General features: G+C 39.5%; 1 protein-coding gene across 6 annotated transcripts in view; it reads left to right on the top strand.

The window, feature by feature from the left end:
* Window positions 1-15,120, top strand: part of BBS10 (Bardet-Biedl syndrome 10) — a 140,284-nt gene extending 125,164 nt beyond the window's left edge. For 4 of the 6 annotated variants that reach the window (XR_010383129.1, XR_010383131.1, XR_010383130.1 and 1 more), the window contains 5 exons: window positions 9,204-9,290; window positions 9,791-9,804; window positions 13,001-13,161; window positions 14,070-14,194; window positions 15,049-15,120. The gene's annotated coding sequence lies outside the window, so the exon portion shown is untranslated. Of the gene's footprint in view, window positions 1-9,203; window positions 9,291-9,790; window positions 9,805-13,000; window positions 13,162-13,623; window positions 13,723-14,069; window positions 14,195-15,048 lie in introns of those variants that run through there. The other 2 variants (XR_010383132.1, XR_010383133.1) reach the window with 2 other exon arrangements.
* Window positions 15,121-16,920: the final 1,800 nt, after the last annotated feature.

The following is a 16,920-nucleotide window of genomic DNA, read 5'->3' as shown; positions in this document are numbered from 1 at the left end:
AAACTTGAGGTTAGTAGCCACATGCAATGAAACTTATTTATAAAGCCACAATACCTGTTGTGGACTTCCTACCTTTAGAATTCTTTTACGTCAGAGAAGAACATTTTATGTTTTTAAACTATAGCAATCAGCTCTTTGTTTCTTGCTGCACAGTTTAGTCCTTACTAAATCACTAGCCAGGCAGTGATCAAAGAACTAAGCTTCCTTAACATGCTTCATTGAAGGATAGATCACAGACTCAGTGTAATTTTTTAATCTATTGTGATTTGATATATGGGACAATTTAAATAAGCCAAAGCAGGAAAGAAAATTACTGGTCCTTACTACCTACAGCCATAAAATAAGAAGCTATTAGAACTGGAAAATTACTTTAAAAATTCCTTATCTAACTTTCTGCCCCACCATCTATTTATTTCACAGATGAGGAAACAGAGGCCCAAAATTTAATCCAGCAAAGATATTAAATAACTGAGCCAGAATCTGAACACAGATCTCCCAACCCCAGTCCATTACCTCATGATTACTTTCAATTCTTGATCTACAAATGGGGGTATAAAATGGCATAATCTGGATGTTTTACATAATCATGAAAGCAACTAGAAACAGTGGCACACACTAGTGTCCAGTTCCTCACCTACACAATGAAGTCTTAACGTCAGGAATCTTTCATCAAAAGAAGTAGTTTGCAAAATCCCAATGTAAATCCCAATGCAAAATCCCAAAACAGATAAGAGCACAGTGCTCTGGTGGAGGAGGGGCCGAGGGTCCAGGGGCCTAAGGCCCTTGGTCATGCTCCTCCCACAGGGATTGACAGCTGAAGAGGGCCCCTGGGGCATGGATCCATATAACTAAATTCTCTTCCAAAGCTGTGTTTTTACACTTATTTCCTCTCTCCCAGGATTTTACAAAACTGAGGTATACCGAAAATTCCGACAACACTCTATTTGCCCATCACTTAAGACTTGTTTTGTCCCAGAAGACACCAAGCAAGGCTGAACCTTATTGTGTGTCAGGAAGGAAGGTATTTCTTTAGTGACCAACCAGGGGCCTTTACCAAGCAGGCCATCTGGGAAAGTGAGGACTATTTTCTGAAAACCACAATCCACAAAATCTGTTCATGGGTGAGGAGGAGGGGGTGGGTAGGGAGAAAAGATCTTACTACAACCTGATTCTCTCTCACTATAAACAAGGAAACTAAAAAATAGGGCCAAGTTGCACTGATGTCCAGACTAATGAGAATTGCCACCCTCCTCAGACTGAAGGATTCTCAGATGTGATCACATGGAGCGTGAGCTTGCTTTGTGACAGTTTCCCAGAATTTTTGTCTCAGTTTCTGTCTCTTATCCAGGGGTTGGGTCTCAGCTAAATGCCCTTTCTTTCAGTCACCAATTATGCCTCTTCACAAAATCATGCACATACACTTTTTAAAAATTAAGGTAACACTGATTTATCACGTTATATAAATTTCACGTGTAGAACATTATATTTCTGCTTCTATATGCCCTACAATGTGCTCACCACCAAAAATTTAATTTCTAATCACCATTACAGTTAATCCCTTTTACTTATTTCACCCTCCCCCTCACTGTCCCCCTTTTTAATCACTAGTCTGTTTTCTGTGTCTCTGTGTTTCTATTTTTTTGGGGTGGGAGGAGGTAATTAGGTTTATTTATTTGTTTTAATGGAGGTACTGGGGACTGAACCTAGGACCTCATGCATGCCAAGCATGCACTCTTCCCCTGAGCTATCCTTCCCCTCTCTGTGTTTGTCTTTGATTTGGTTTGGACCTTGAGGGTGTTATGCTAAGTGAAATCAGACAGAGAAAGATAAATACCTTATGATTTTACTCATATATGGAATTTTAAAAAACTAACAAACAAAAACAAAACAACAAATGAGAATTTCCGCCCCCAGTGACACTACATCTATTTGCTCTCATGAGAAAACAGAGCGTCCTTCTGTGTCTGTCAGCTTTTCCCCCACCTATGGTGGTATCACGGAAGGATGAAGGCTCACTTGACTATCCTGAGAGACCTACTCTGACAGAGCACGCACGGGCAGCCTTTTCTCACCACCCCCATCCAGAATCACCCACACTTCTGTTCCTCTGCAGCCGCTCTGTGTAGCAGCTAGTTCTGTGAGTAATCTGAAAACAAACATGGGGGAAAAAAAATAGGGATTTGTGTTGCTGAATGAGATTGAGTTTGCTTGACTTGCAACGATGTCAGGATGTAGGCTAAAATGAAATATCAACTCCAGCCATTAAACCATGGCCGATGCCTTATCTATTTTTCAAATGTTAAGCTTTTCACACACTAGGCATTTGCAGTAGTTTGTAAAAATAGCCACCATTTTTTCCTATCCCAGGAGGCAGACCCCTTCAATGTGAATTTGAAGTTCCTTCCATCAAGAGGTGGAGTCTGTTTCCCCACTCCTTGAGTCTGGGCTTGGACATGTGACTTGATTTGGATGATAAGACAGGCAAATACGAAGCAGGCAGAGACTTGCACACTGGGTCTTGTTATCTTTTACTGTGGTTGGAACTCTGAGGTCAGCCTGCAAAGGAGCCCAAGCTGGCCTCCTAAAAGATGAGAGGGTTCAAGGATGAGATTTGAGGTACTGTATCCTGCCAGGCCCCAGTCAACAACCTCCCAATGGCCAGACATGAGTGAGGCCATCCTACAATAGCCAGCCCCCAGTCCCACCACCACCTCACCACATACAACACAAGTAAGCCCAGCAAGGAACAGTCAAGTCAGCTTAGAGAAGAACCATTTGTCCAGCTCTCAGAATTACGAGCTAAATAAGCACCTGTTTTTTCAAGCAGGTAAATTGTGGGGTGATTTGTTATACAGCAAGCGCTAACTGATATAGCAATTAACAAAAATTTGCTAATTCAAAAGTCTAGTAAAAGCATGAGAATGCAAAGATAATAATGTATATTTAGAACCAGGCAAAGAGAAAACTACCAAGTAGAGTAGGAGCTGGCAGACATAAGTAAATGGATAGGCTGATTTTCCTCCCTGAATTAAAAAAAAAATTATTTTAAATAAAAAAGCAGCAGAAACAAACTTGTATTCCCAATTTTTGATTTACTTCCCACCCTGATCTACTCTGTGAATCTGCTGAGTTCACACTGAGCTGCTTTCAAAAAAATACTGACCCCTCCCACCCCCAACCCCTACGCCAGTGCAGAGAGGACTAACAGGCTCTTGTTCAGAAAGAATCCAGAGCTCCCTGGATGACACAGGAAGGACAAAACATTATTGCTGACACAGAAACAGCGTCAATGGTATCTGCATTAATGTGTAGCCAGAGAGAAGCCTCGTTAAGAAAAGGATGTGCTGGTTGTGCAGCCGTGGATAGAAGCTGGAGAAAGCCGTGGGTGGGGGCCAGAAGTACGCAAAGCGGGATGAGTGTGCAAATTTCAAACATGCTCCTATTTTTAACGTTGGCTAGGAAGTATCTATATTTCAGTCTGTTCAAAAGGTTCACCTTCTCAGGAAACGGTGAGGATATAAACATAGGTATAGCATGTGTATCCCCAAATTACAAACTGCCTAAAAGTTTAACTTTTCCAGCAGCCTGCCTGCCAGTATTTTAGAGTCCATAACCGGGCAAACTATATGATATACTAGTTTTGCAGAGATTAAAATATTTTACTTATTTGGAAAGATTTCCAAAATAAAGAAAGTTTGTAAAATAGAGTGCTATTTTTATATATCTTAGTAACTCAGAACTATGGTTTTTTAAGAAAAAATTTTGTTTTTCTCTCCAAATAAGATTTCAGTGTTCAGTGTCCCTCTAGTGTGTATACCAGTGGGTCCCCACATCTTTGATCATCAGAGTTCCTAGTCTTTTCAAAAATAGAAGACCTTGGCCTCATTCATGGATGTTCTGATCCAGTAGAAACTAAGAAACTATATTTTCAAAAAGATGGCTCCATAGATGAGCCAGTTTTGGAAACCACTATAAGAAAATGCAATTAATGGATTCAATCATTTGACTTCCTATAGTCATAGTAAAGAGATTCGTCCCCAAATAGATTTTTTTGTTTTTTCACAACCCTACATCAGTGCCTACTCACTGTTAGCAACTGAACTATTTCTGAAGCCAAAATACCACTGTCTTGGCTCAAAAATAAAAATCAATATTTGTTGCAGAATGAGCTTTTTGGAAAAAATGAGGTTTTTTTTGTATCTACTTCTGCTAGACACAAACATTTGAGCTCACACAAGTAGGTCAATTCTTAATTGTAAATCTCACTTCTAATGCTGCCCAATTGCCATTAATATGCTCTTAGCCTTGCATCTCCTGGCTCTTCTCCCCAAGGAAGGGGGAGTGACTTCAACCAATTGATGAGATTTTTGACCGGGAATTGGACAGGCAGAGCCTCACCCCTTTCTTGATGCTTCGCCTTGAAAGAGAGCTTCCTGGATGATGCGAGTGTGGTTCCTCTGTGCTCCGGGGCTTTGCCTGGCCAGTGTGTCCTGTCGTGTAAATCTGTTTTATTCTAGAAGTCAGTAGGGTATACCACTTGGCTGCAGATAAAAATCACATGCTTCTTTACTGTTTTTTGCAGTCCTAACCGAAATGTTTTGGCCTCTACTAGATCCAGGCAAAGGAAAACAGCATTAGGTATGGGGTCCTCTTCAAATACATCAACATGTCCCTGTGAAATCATTATTTTTATTATTTCCACTTTAGAGATAAATAAAATGAAATTCAGCAGCTAAATTCTTTGCCCAACACCATTTGAACCATTTCAGATAATCCTGAGTCTTGCCACAGTATGCTGATTCTAAATAATATACTTGAAAAAGGGCGACATATGGACTTAATAGCGTATCAGTATTGGTTCATCAATTGTAACAAATATACCACATACTGATGTTAGATGGTAATAACGGGAACCTAGGTGCAGAGTAGATGGGAGTTCTTTCTTCTGTCTTCATTGTTTTTTTGAAAATTTAAAACTGTTCAAAAAATAAATTTTATTTTAAAAGACATTACATATGAAATGAATGGCATCATAAAAAAAGGATACTATTTCTGAACTTTTTTTTCTGGCTGCTAAATAAAAATAATAAAGCCTCTAGTTTGAGTATATCTGGATTCCCTCACTCCCAGGTCTGGCAGAGTGCATGGGTTAAGAAGGCTTTAGAGGCAGACCTTGATTTGAATCACAGATCTGTGACTTGCTACCAGTCTGAGCCTGAGCTTCGTCACCTGTAAAAGGGACCTATACCTGGCTAATGAGATGGCTGAATGAGTTAAATAATACACTGTTGGCTATTATAATAGTAGTGCCTAAAATAATAAGAGTGCCTGGAACAGTGTTTGGCATAGACTAAGTACCCCACCCTCTATCCACCCAGCCCCATTCTGATTCAGTGTGCCTGACGTGGAGCCCAGAGTCTGCTGTGACGTGCTCCCTAGGTGATTCTAATGGTTTGGGAACCGTGAGTGAAGGCCGACCTCTCCTGAAGGCGAAGTGCTGACTTCCTGGACTGTCAGAAATAGCCTCCCTGGCTGGATTTTAAAGCTCACTGTCCCCTTGAGGCTTTTCCCCCAAGTTCCTTCATGTGGTCCTCATCTGACACTGTTTCCTTTCCAAACCAGGGATGCTAGCCAGTCCTGAGCTCAAGGGAAGATCCCATCAACTCTGCTTATTTCCTTATTTACCTCTGTTCTCCTTCAGCTCTGATTCTTGAAGAATTTCAAAGAGTGAGGAATCCTTCCCAATGTACTGGAATTACATTCTTGCCACATACACTATTTTCACTATTATAACCATACAACCAATAACTCCTAACAACTGTGTGGAGAGCTATGACAGATGTTCTTAATACACCAATATCCTCCTGCCTTGAATTCTACCAACATCCTGTGGCTTCCCCTGGCTCTAAGGTGCTTAAGATTCTGTCATTTCATAGACCCTTCCACCACAATGACAAGGTAGAGGGTACCTTTTCTCTGTGATTGCTTTCTTATCACTCATGGAATATATCAGAGTCTTGGGAGAACAGATGGAGACAGGAGGAGTGGAGGCAAGAAGGGGTTAAAACAGGAAGAACTGTAAGGAGAGAAAATTCTTTTAGCTGCCTCTAAAAATATTTAAGCTTCATTTGGAGAGAAACTTTTTAAAAAATCTTCCTACTAGAATAGCATAAGTAAAAAAAAATACAAAGGTAAGACACAAAACAGGGAATGATAAGAAACCTCAAACAATTTTATTATGTGACTGATATAATTGGCTATGTATTGATGGTATATTGATGCATTTTCTCTATTAGAGAAGATAAACTAGCATAGAATGGTTGGCTAGGCTGTTATAAAGTGCCTTCTACCACATGGTGGGTCAAACCCTATTCTTTCTGTACGTGTGGTACATAAAGCCTTTGCACCATTGCTGTCCTTGTCTTCTAGTACCAGTGTCATTCATGGTTTTTATGGATTCTCTACAGCATCCATTTCCCATTGTGCTTGTGGTAGCATTCTAATCCTTTTAGGGAGTCACTCCTTCCCCTACTCAAGTGTGATGCATGAGCCACCTCACCTGCTCCAAGGGTGGCAGGTGTCCCAGGTTTGGCCAGTCAGAGTATTCCACTACTCTAGCCCATGTGTTGGTACAGTGATGGGTACTTGATTCATTCAAAGCCAGTAAGACTCAAATCTGGGATTTTTGTGGGAACCATTGAGAGAAGGTCTCTCTCTCCTCAATATCAGTCTAAGCCTGACAGTGACAAGTGACCACTATATGGAGAGGGTCAGCCTGATGTCAAATCCCACAGAGGATAGCAGAGCTGAGAGATGATGAGAGAGATTCTTTATAGTCTTAAAGTCATGGATTTAATCAGATTGAAGGCCCTCTTCTTGTCGCTTATCAGGACAAATAAATCCCTTTTTCTAGTTAAGCCCATTTAAATTGGGGTTTTTGTCATTTGCAACCTGAAGGGTCTTGATTAATCTAGTGTTTGACAATACTGATTTGTCTATAATGTAAAACAACATTTTTAAGAAAAAAGGAGTTCTTTTTTTGGTAGTATGAACATCTGAGAAAATAACTCTCCCAATGTCTCAAAACTGGATCAAAGAATATTTCTCATTTAAGGCAATAGTACTGCTCAGGGCTGAGCTGAGAGTCTTTGCTTCCATCCTCACATCAAGTATCTCCATGTTGTAGATGAGGAAACTGAAGCCAAGAGCCAGCATTTGAACCCAAAATCCATACCCTCAATTACCTCTCCTCTTGGATGGTTTCATACTAGAAACATGTATAATTTAGATACCAGTTTAAGGGTAACCTTTTTGTGTGTATAGATAGATAGATAGATAGGTAGATAGATAGATAAATCGATGTATAGTCAGTTTACAATGTTGTAAGTGTAACCTTTTAAAAATGTGGGTCATGGATTCTAAAACATAAGCAGAAATATCTGAAAGGATTCCTGTTCCTTGTGAATATTAATGTTGCTGTTGTCACGTAAGCTCAGTCCCCAGCCCTCCCTCTCCTCTCCACAGCGCCAGTCTGTGGCTACTGTCTTCTCAGTGTTGTTGACCCCACTTTTGCCCCCCCCGCCCCCGCCCCATCCACCAGGCACTGAGCACCACTTGCATCCTGCTGTAGAGCAGGATGTTACAGCATGTGAATTCTGGTGACTGCCATTCTTTAATTTGTTCTGCCATCCCTACCGCTGGAAACTTCTCACGGATCATCTTGCCTCGTGCTGGTCCATAGCAGTACTTGGGACCTTTTCTCATCTCCTCCTCAAGTCCCTAGACCCCCAAGCCTCCTGGCCCTTGGGCTCCCCTGAGAAAGCAAAACATTCTCAATGTTTGAATAAGCAGCGCAGTTTAGCTCTCCTGTGTCTGTCTTTCCCGTTCAGATTAACTCAGACCTCTACCAAAAACTCCACATTTTCTTGTATTTGGGGGGGGGGAGGGAAGGGGGAGGGAAGTAGGTTTGTTTGTTTATTTATTTATTTATTTATTTATTTATTTATTTATTTATTTATTTTTAATGGAATAACTGGGGATTAAACCCAGGACCTGTGCATGCTAAGCACGTGCTCTATCACTAAGCTATACCTTCCCCTCAAATTCACATTTTCTTTAAAAAAAAAAAAAAATCCTTCTAGAGGGTTTCTACCCCTAGTAGTACAAAAATCAAGAAGCTTGAAATGATCTTTTTTTTTACTATCTTATTTTATAATTGCAGTTGTGTAAAGGCAAGGAATAGCCTGAGTTTCCCTCCATTTCTCATGGTGTCTGTTGCTATCTAGAACAGACAGTACGAAGGGAATAAATGGTGGTTCATGCAGTGTGCACTGAACAACCAAGCTCCTTTTTCCCTCTGATGCTGTTACATAGACCTGACTCCTTTGGAAATTGCTCTCTGGGATATGTAACTTGGAGAATAGCTACACTGACTTCAACATTATAACACATTTGAAGTTCCAAGCTTAGTGTTCCAGGGAATACTGACAACTTGAAACAACCCAAACATGAAAACCCCACAAAGACCGAAGAACCAGCTCAACCTCATCTTCGCTAAACCAGTGCGGGCCATGCATCCTCATCTCCACCATGTCCGAACACATGGTGGATGATGGGTGATGCCCAGGCATCCAGACTTTGAAAGTTTCCTTTGAAAATATTCTGATCATCACTGAATTTTCAAATAGCATTTTAGGGGTTCAAATGTTAATAAAGAGAGAGAGATGTACGAGGGCCTTGATTTCTCTGTGTGGAAAATGGACACACTGTAGTATCTTCTCTCGATCTGCTGAGTCAGGTATTCTGAGAAGGAACTGGAATTTGACTGCTTTGTGCTTTGGGCTCTTGAGAGGAATAACGTTTTTAGAGATCATCATTAAAAGTTCACAAATAAAAGAACTTTACCAGATCAAAGAAATTCAATATTTTTGTTTGTAACTTACCTTTAAATTTTATCAGTGCCTTTAAAATGCTTGCTTACCATGAATCACTTTGGATGATTATTTTAAATAATTAGTGGCAGCCCAGTGCTCCGTGATACAAAGATTGATGGTTGTACCCCAGCCCCACATTGGCGCATTCCTTTGCCGACATTATTTGGAGGATTACAATCGGTATAGAACAACTCTTTGAAAAAATCATATTAGATTTTTGGCTTGGGGATGTGTACACTTGCATTTAATATCTTTTTGTCTTTAATTCAGATTATTTCGTCTGAGGATGGGAGGAAGAAAGAATGATGTTAGCCTACAGCTTCTCTGTGATGGTGATGGAAATTCAGAAAGAACGAGGTGATTTTCTCTGCTGTTGATGGCAAGGTCCCTCGCCTCAGAATCTGAAGGGATGACAAATGAAGGGATCCTCTCCCTCCCTGTGAGCTTTGCAAATCAGAAATGACATTCCTTTCCTGGAGTGTGATGCTTTTGTAAATGTGATTTTACACTTTCTGAAAGCTATGATTTCTTGATCCAATAGTGTATTTGGGGAGGCTAGAATTACTTGAGGGAACTTTCTCAAGTAGGTGTATACACACACGCACACACCCCACACTCATTTTTAAACTTGCGAATTAGATTTAGAGGATAAATTTGATTTAAAAAATTAGCCAAGTAGACAAAATTGTTTTGGGAAGTTCATGGGGGGGTAGGTAGTGATTACTGGTTTCTCTGCCTCTGTTTTGTTATTAGCACAAATCTTAGAAAAGGCAAAGAAGAAATCAGGTTAGACTTGCTGTGGGCAAGAATTATTGGAAAAAGAAAAATACTGATTGTTATATTATCTCTATTTTCAGTCTGCTGCTGTTGCGTAAGTATGTGTATCCTTTCATTAGCATCGTTTGGTGATGCTTATTAACTCATAAATAAGACATTGCTTTCTTGAATCATTTATTGAAAGTATACTTGCTGTAAAAATTAGAAAAGGAAGGCATTTGTTTTAGACAAGGTAAGAAATGCATGTAAAACCTGCTAAATTAATTTATTATTACCCTTTATGTAAATTTTATTTAATGTCTTCATTTTATTCTTAGCCTAGGTGATAGATCGTAATAATAGAATCACATTTAAGAATACTTAAATGATTAATTTCTTGCTAAAGGAATACAAGCTCAAAATTAAACATAATCTTGTACTAATCTATTTTCATAAAACTAAGAGCGTACAGAGGTATAATTTTTAGCAAAATTACATTATAAGTATGTTTTCAGCACAAAATATTGTTTCAGAATCCAGTGGGTTGAATTTATGAAATCTAGTTTATTTCATCTTCAATTCCAAATTAATGCTGTGAAAGTAGGAACCTGAGGTAATTTTGTATAGTAGCATAACAGCTGCACAGTACTGATTTTAAACACTCTGTAGGAAGACAGACACAGCTATCTGAGGTGGAGGAATTAGGTGAGTGGGCCACTAATCAAAGGGTACCAGTATTAAAAAATATTATTGTTTGCTCAGTTTGAAAATTAGAAATGTTTTGTCAAACTACTTGTCACTGACATCACTGCTTGTAAGAACCAGAAGTTCATGCTTCAGATCCCTCCTAATACAGCTTTGAACTCCGTCTAAGGGGTATCATGTCCCAGCAACTTTTAGTCCAGCAATACCAACTAAACTAAATGTATATTTGCATCTGTTTCCCCGAATGCACGGAGCCAAAGAAAGTTACCTAGAATGCATTTTCCAGACACAAATATAATGATGACATACTGCTAATAAACTTTCAGGAAGGGCCCTGGTCTGGCCCCAGCCCACTCTGTTCTCATTCCTGATGCCCTTCTGTGTACATCTTATTCAGCTGCTCCTTTCATCTCAACATATCATGCTTAATCATGCATCTTTGCCATAATCCTACTACTCTTTCTCCCTGAATACTCTTCGCTTTCTCAACATGATAAGCTATTTTTCATTCTTCAAGACATGGCTCAAATTTTAATGCCCATAGGAAGTCTTCTTGACCACCCCCTCCTCCCCGCGCAGTTAATCAACTTCACCTTTTTCTTCCCACAGCACAGCATTTAAATATGTCTCTCCTCCTGGACCATGAGTCTTTCCCAGCAGACTGTGAGCTTCTTGAGAGCAATGGTGACGTCTCTTTCATGTTTGTTTATATTCCCACCCCTCTCACTGCTCTCTCACAGTACTGCCTAGCACAGTGTCTGGCATAGGGAATGCTAAATCAATCTGATCCTTGTTGCTCCGAAGTGCAACTAAAGAAGATGACGTTTGTGTGATTAGGCAAGAAGCAAACAAATCTATACAACTTGAATCAAAAAAGTACACATAATTTATGCAGTTTAAACCAAAAATTTTATTCAGAGAATAAAAATTGGGAAGTTAACTATTTATGGTAAGTACAGAAATTAAATGTAAATCATTAGGAGTTTGTAGAGGAGACAGTGGTTGGAGGCAGAGGGAGTATCTAAGTCCTGTTTGGTACATGCTGAGTTCCTAAAGAGAGTGAACTGTAGTGACCAAAACAGCTCATTTTGACAGCCATTATGGCTTTGTTTCATCAGTGGTTTTTCTGCGTGTTTGGGTTGTTTCAATGGCCTGATTTTTGCAATATATAATCACAGTACTTTGTTTAAAAAAAAACTTCATGCCAACAAGGGTCCTGTTGCTTATACTATAGGGTAGGGTGATCCTCTTTAAGAAAAACACAAAATCACAAAGGTAAAATTATGTATGAAAGCAAATATTTATATAGAACAAGAACAAACTGCAATTTTTATGTGACAAATATCACAAAACCCAGAAAAAGAAAACATAATTTTTTTTTTAATTAATAGCCTCTATAACACTTTCCCTACGTTTTTGACTGGAAGCCCATTGATTTTTTTCATCTGACAATAGTTTTATCACTTTCTGTCGACACATAATTCAGTTTCATCTGTAGCATGTTTTTCCTAATCTACTCACATTCTACCCAATGCTGGTCACTTAGGGACATGTTCTTATTTTGAGAGACACCTGGCTTTGTGCCTTTTTGTGGTGCTGATAAGTCAGCACAGTGGGCAATTAGAGTGTTTCTGGAAGCCATTTCTACGCCAGAAAGGCTGGCCATGCTTTATCTACATATGGAAGTGAGGAGACTTACAAAAACATATCCCAAACACCATGCGTTACCAACTGTACTTTCCTTACTCAAGTCCACAAAATGCCTGTGGCCGCTGCAATAAACCAATTAGACACAGAGAAAATGTGACAGAGAAGGACGGAACGGAAAGAGAAAACAGTCTTAGCGGATGATGGTGAAACTATCTAACTTGTGCAAATTTTACAGAATTCATTTGACCATGGGAATACAGCAGTAAGGCCCCTCCCAGAGCATCAGAAGGGACCCTTTCAGGAGAAGGGCCTCAAGACTAAAATCCATCTCTTACCTAATGCAAGTGAAAGAGAAAAATCACTTATATCCCCAATCCTCACCTGGAAATGAGAACAACAAAGGCTGCTGGCAAAGAATACAGTCAAAACTCAAAGGTCTATTCTGTCTTATGAAGAAAACAGCCCTGTCTAATTCTCAGCAGATGTGAAGAGGAAGGGAGTGGGTAATGGAAAGAACATTGCTTTGCACAAAAATATGACTTTCAAGACATGGATTCTGGAGAGAAAGGTGACTTGTAAGTTAGGAAATGGTTGGAAAAATATTTTCTCATTCCTACAGGTTTACATGGCTTTAGTCTAGGAGTCATAAACTGGTAAAACATAAGTCATATTTAACCTGAAAGCAGGTTTTATTTACCCCCACAAAGTGTCTTTAATTAAAAAAAAAAATGAGCCAATGCAAACAAATTCGATTTCAAAACACAACATCTGTGCACATCACTCTGTGGCGACATGCAGCTCAGCTGGGCAAAGATGCCCCTTTGAGATATAACGTGTCCCAGCTTGCACACTCCTCACGATTTATGCAGCCATGAGGCTTTTTTTTTTTTTTTTTTTTTTTTTTTTAGCCCTTTTGGTTCTTGCTTAGGCCTGATTATTCTGTCTTCATCCTCCAGGGTGTTTGTGTTTGATCCAACCAGCATGCCTGCACATCACACTTGTGAGGAGACCATGAGGGGCCCAATTTTATTTGGAGGCACTTCAGAGATGACATCCCAAGACTAGGAGAGACTGTTCTGTGGAAGGGGGACGCCAGTAGACCACGCTGATCGTACTGGTAATGGACTACTTCCTAGGACATTTTCTCAGACGCAGAAAAACTTACGGCTGATGGGACAGTGGGAAGATTGTGTTGGGGAGGGGGACATGCTGTGCCAATAAGTGGGTTTGGGGTCTGGAGCTTTTTAAAAGGTACGTTGAGATTCACACAGGGAAACCAAGAATGAGGAAAGGCGTTGGGAGAAAGATGACAATTTGAAAACAAAAGGAGCAATTTAGAACAGTGAGGGAATCCAAATAGGATCAGGTGAACATTTTAAATGATCAGATCCCTTCCCTTTGGGACCCTCAAGAGTCATTTTAAGCCCACGGCTTCCAGTGTCCCTCTCCTAGTGTGTAATTCTCTTCAGTTAACCCATGTGAAGGAAAGCACACCATCTTATATGGTGGTACAGAGAATTCTAAGGTTACTGGGCAATAAAGGAGAAGAGTGGACCCAACCCATCTGCTGATTCACTAGCACCTGCAGAGGCAGAAAAGCATCCAAGGGAAGAACCACGCCCAGAAGTGCCAGATGTGACCAGCAGGAAGGTGAGCACTGCCTACAGCAGAGCTGAATATTGGGGAGAAGAACATATGATTTTTTTCAAGCTCATTGCAAATATGCCATGTTGAAAGGCTTGCAAATTTCAGTTCCTGGCCCAAAGAAAGTACCTAAAAATTTTAGCCATCCTTATCATTTTTACTAATTAAAAAAAAAAAACTGCTTTCCTGCTACTTGTGGGTCATAAATTCTCATGAGTCAGGATACATTGGCAGTTGAACAGCTACATCCAGTCCTTTTGTCTGAAAATTTGTTAGTCTGTCTACTTTCCCACAGACCACACTATTCTCTATTGCTTTACATCTGAATGGTTTCCTTTTGTACATCACCTTTATAGACAGTTGAATTTTGACCTCTTTTAGACTAAACAAACTCCATGGGAAGGATAGAAAAAGTTACTCTGAGACAGGATTCCGATATATTTTGAAAGAGAAGAAGGTGTTTAGAGGATCTGAGAGAAGAGGATATTCCAAAGGAGAAGCAACCTGTGAGCATGCATTTATCTCTATTTTCTAATTTTTTGAAATGCACACGTATCATCTAATTCTTATAAATACAAGAAATTTTTAAAAGACAAAGATTTTTTAATTGAAAAGATGGCTATTTAAAAAATAGATGAAGATCTGAATTGGCCATCTCCAGGGTGCTGGGAAAATGTGTGGGAGTAAAAAATTATCTTACTCTTGGAAAAACAAATTAAAGAATAAAAGATCTCAGGTTAAAAAATTGATAAAGAAAAAGTACTATAAAGAAAAGGACAACTAGATACAGTTTAATAATATAATCAAATGAAAAAAATTTAAATAGTCTGTTTATGATAAAAAATATCACCTGGTTTAAAATTATTTACATTTGAAATTTTTACAAACTTTCCTTGTAATGCAAGTATTACAAGGAAATAGTCACAGATGATGAATTAATAAATATACACACACAAATTCACAAATTAAGCATAGAAATTATTATGAACATCAGATCCATATGTTTTGTAAAGAAATTTTTTTCAGTGTCAGCCTGTCTTTCAATCATTGCAGTTTTGTTAAAGAGAGGAAAAGGAAATTATTACTCAGAGATGAGTAATTGTTCAGGGAAATGAATCCTTCTGAAGGAATGTTTAGAAGGCAATTGCTGAGTATTTGAATTCTAAGTTGCTAAAAGTCCACCATGCCAGGAGAAAAAGGTGGCCACTGGCCAGGCATTGTTTCACCTCTGCATGTGGTCATCTTAAATCCGTAATACAGCAGATCTCTTGGTAATGTGCATCCAGTCTAAGATGCAGTGTGCAGCATTAATAAACAGAAATGAATATAATTGAGATCACTTTATTGTATCTTCAAACAGGTTTTGAGCATCTGCTGCACTGTGCTCACCATTGGGAAGGAAAAAAAAAAACGCAAGGCCCCGGAGAAGCTCTCTGATCCAGCAGGAGGTGGGGCAGGGGCAGGCAGGTAAAAGATGCTTAACGGTATCTGTGGTATCATTTGAGTGACGAATAAGTGGACCAGGTAGTTAAGACCCAGGAAAGAAGTATCTGGAAGCTGGTTTTTATTGGGGGCATGGATTTGGCTTGGGCCTTGAAGGAAGAGTTGTCACAAAGTCACAGACTAAGAGGTGAGAATTGTGGAAGCCGTACCCAGCATGAGTAAAACTGAGTGGAGACAGTACTGAGAAGGGTGGGTCGTCAGTGCAAGAACACTTTGTGACAGCAAATCCGATCACACAAGTTAAGTAACTTTATAATCACAGTTCTGTCCACGTGAAAACATTAGATGGCAATTCAAAAGGCTTTAATCAAACCTAGCTTCAGGTTTTCGATAAATTTCTTCTTCCTTCCTGTATTTTGTAAAAACTCTGCAATATTTTTGGTTATACTAGCAATATATACTCAATATTCTAAAAATCAGCAAAAATAAAGAGAATAAAAATTAGGGAAAAATCTCACCTCTGAAGTTACCACTATTAATATTTTCATAAACAATATTGCTAGATTGTTCTCCAAAAGTTGTATCAGTGTATATTCTCATATGGAAAAATGTATAATTAAAATTTTAATTTTAATTAAAAAAATAAAATAATTTGTCAGGGTCGTTTGGTTAATTCCAGATTAGGTGTGGTTAAAATCATGGTCTTCTGAATTGCCGTCTAGGATTATTATGCAAATATTAGAGTAGAAGCAGTGATTCCCTAGACTAGGTAGAGGAGCAGATATAACTCACAGTGATATGTTCTTATTTCTTCCTAGACTCATGACTGGGCGAAATGCGCTCTATAAACAAAGCGCTGATAGATATGGCTACTGTGAAAACTAATTTTGCCAAAATTTTTACTTTAAAAATTATGATCAGGGAGGGAAATAGAAGGCAGGAAATTAATTTCACTGATTCAAAGAATTTTATATTTTGAAAACAGTGTTCAGTGTAAAATTACTCCATGGTGCATAGTCCTTGAAGCAGCTGCAGGAAATGTTTGAGGGGCTGGGATTTCCAGGAACTTAAAAAAATTTTTTTTTTAATCTTAAAAAAAAAAAAGATTTTGGTATGAGAAAGAAGAAAAGGCTGTCTGTGCGAGGAGAGCTGTGCCTTGAGGGTTTTTTTGGAGGGAAGTCATATCTGTTTATCTATTCATTTTTAGCTGAGGGACCACGAGGACAATGAAAAGAGATGGCATAAGATTTGTCCTTGTTTGGGTTTGAGTCTCTGGGTTAGAAGAAAAGAAAACCAAAAACTAATGGAAGTGGTTCCATGATACTTGGAGAGATTCTGGGCAAGATCTGAGGGCCTAGAACTGATGGAATTAACCCTTCTTGAGACTCTGAGACTCTGGCCTAAAGCGAACTGCTTTGGTTCCTGGTGTCAAAGTGTAGCATGAAGTTAGAGAGGAGGCCACTCACACTGATGGAAACCAGAGTTTGGTTGGAATTTCCAGATAGAAACCAGCACTCCTCAGGTGCCTGGATAAGCAGTGGAGACCACACGAGACTCTGACCTTGTCCTTCTCACCACTGACGCCATCAGGAGGGCCAGTGTCGAGGCTTCTGCGAGTGGTATCAGGTGGGAGGTGGAGAAGAGGAGGAAGAAAGGGCAGATGCTGTGACCCCAATGGACAGGTCCCCTTGGGGACTCCCAGAAATATCTGGGGGATACTTTGAAAGGGGGCTGATTTCCTTCTGGGTCAGGTGGGCAGGGGTCAGGTGGGAAGGGAGGGCAGGTGGGT

Source organism: Camelus dromedarius, chromosome 11 (assembly GCF_036321535.1).
Source record: "Camelus dromedarius isolate mCamDro1 chromosome 11, mCamDro1.pat, whole genome shotgun sequence".
NCBI classification, from domain to species: Eukaryota; Metazoa; Chordata; class Mammalia; order Artiodactyla; family Camelidae; genus Camelus; species Camelus dromedarius.
Note: the sequence above shows the minus strand (reverse complement) of the source record. Positions and strands in the feature narration are given on the sequence as shown.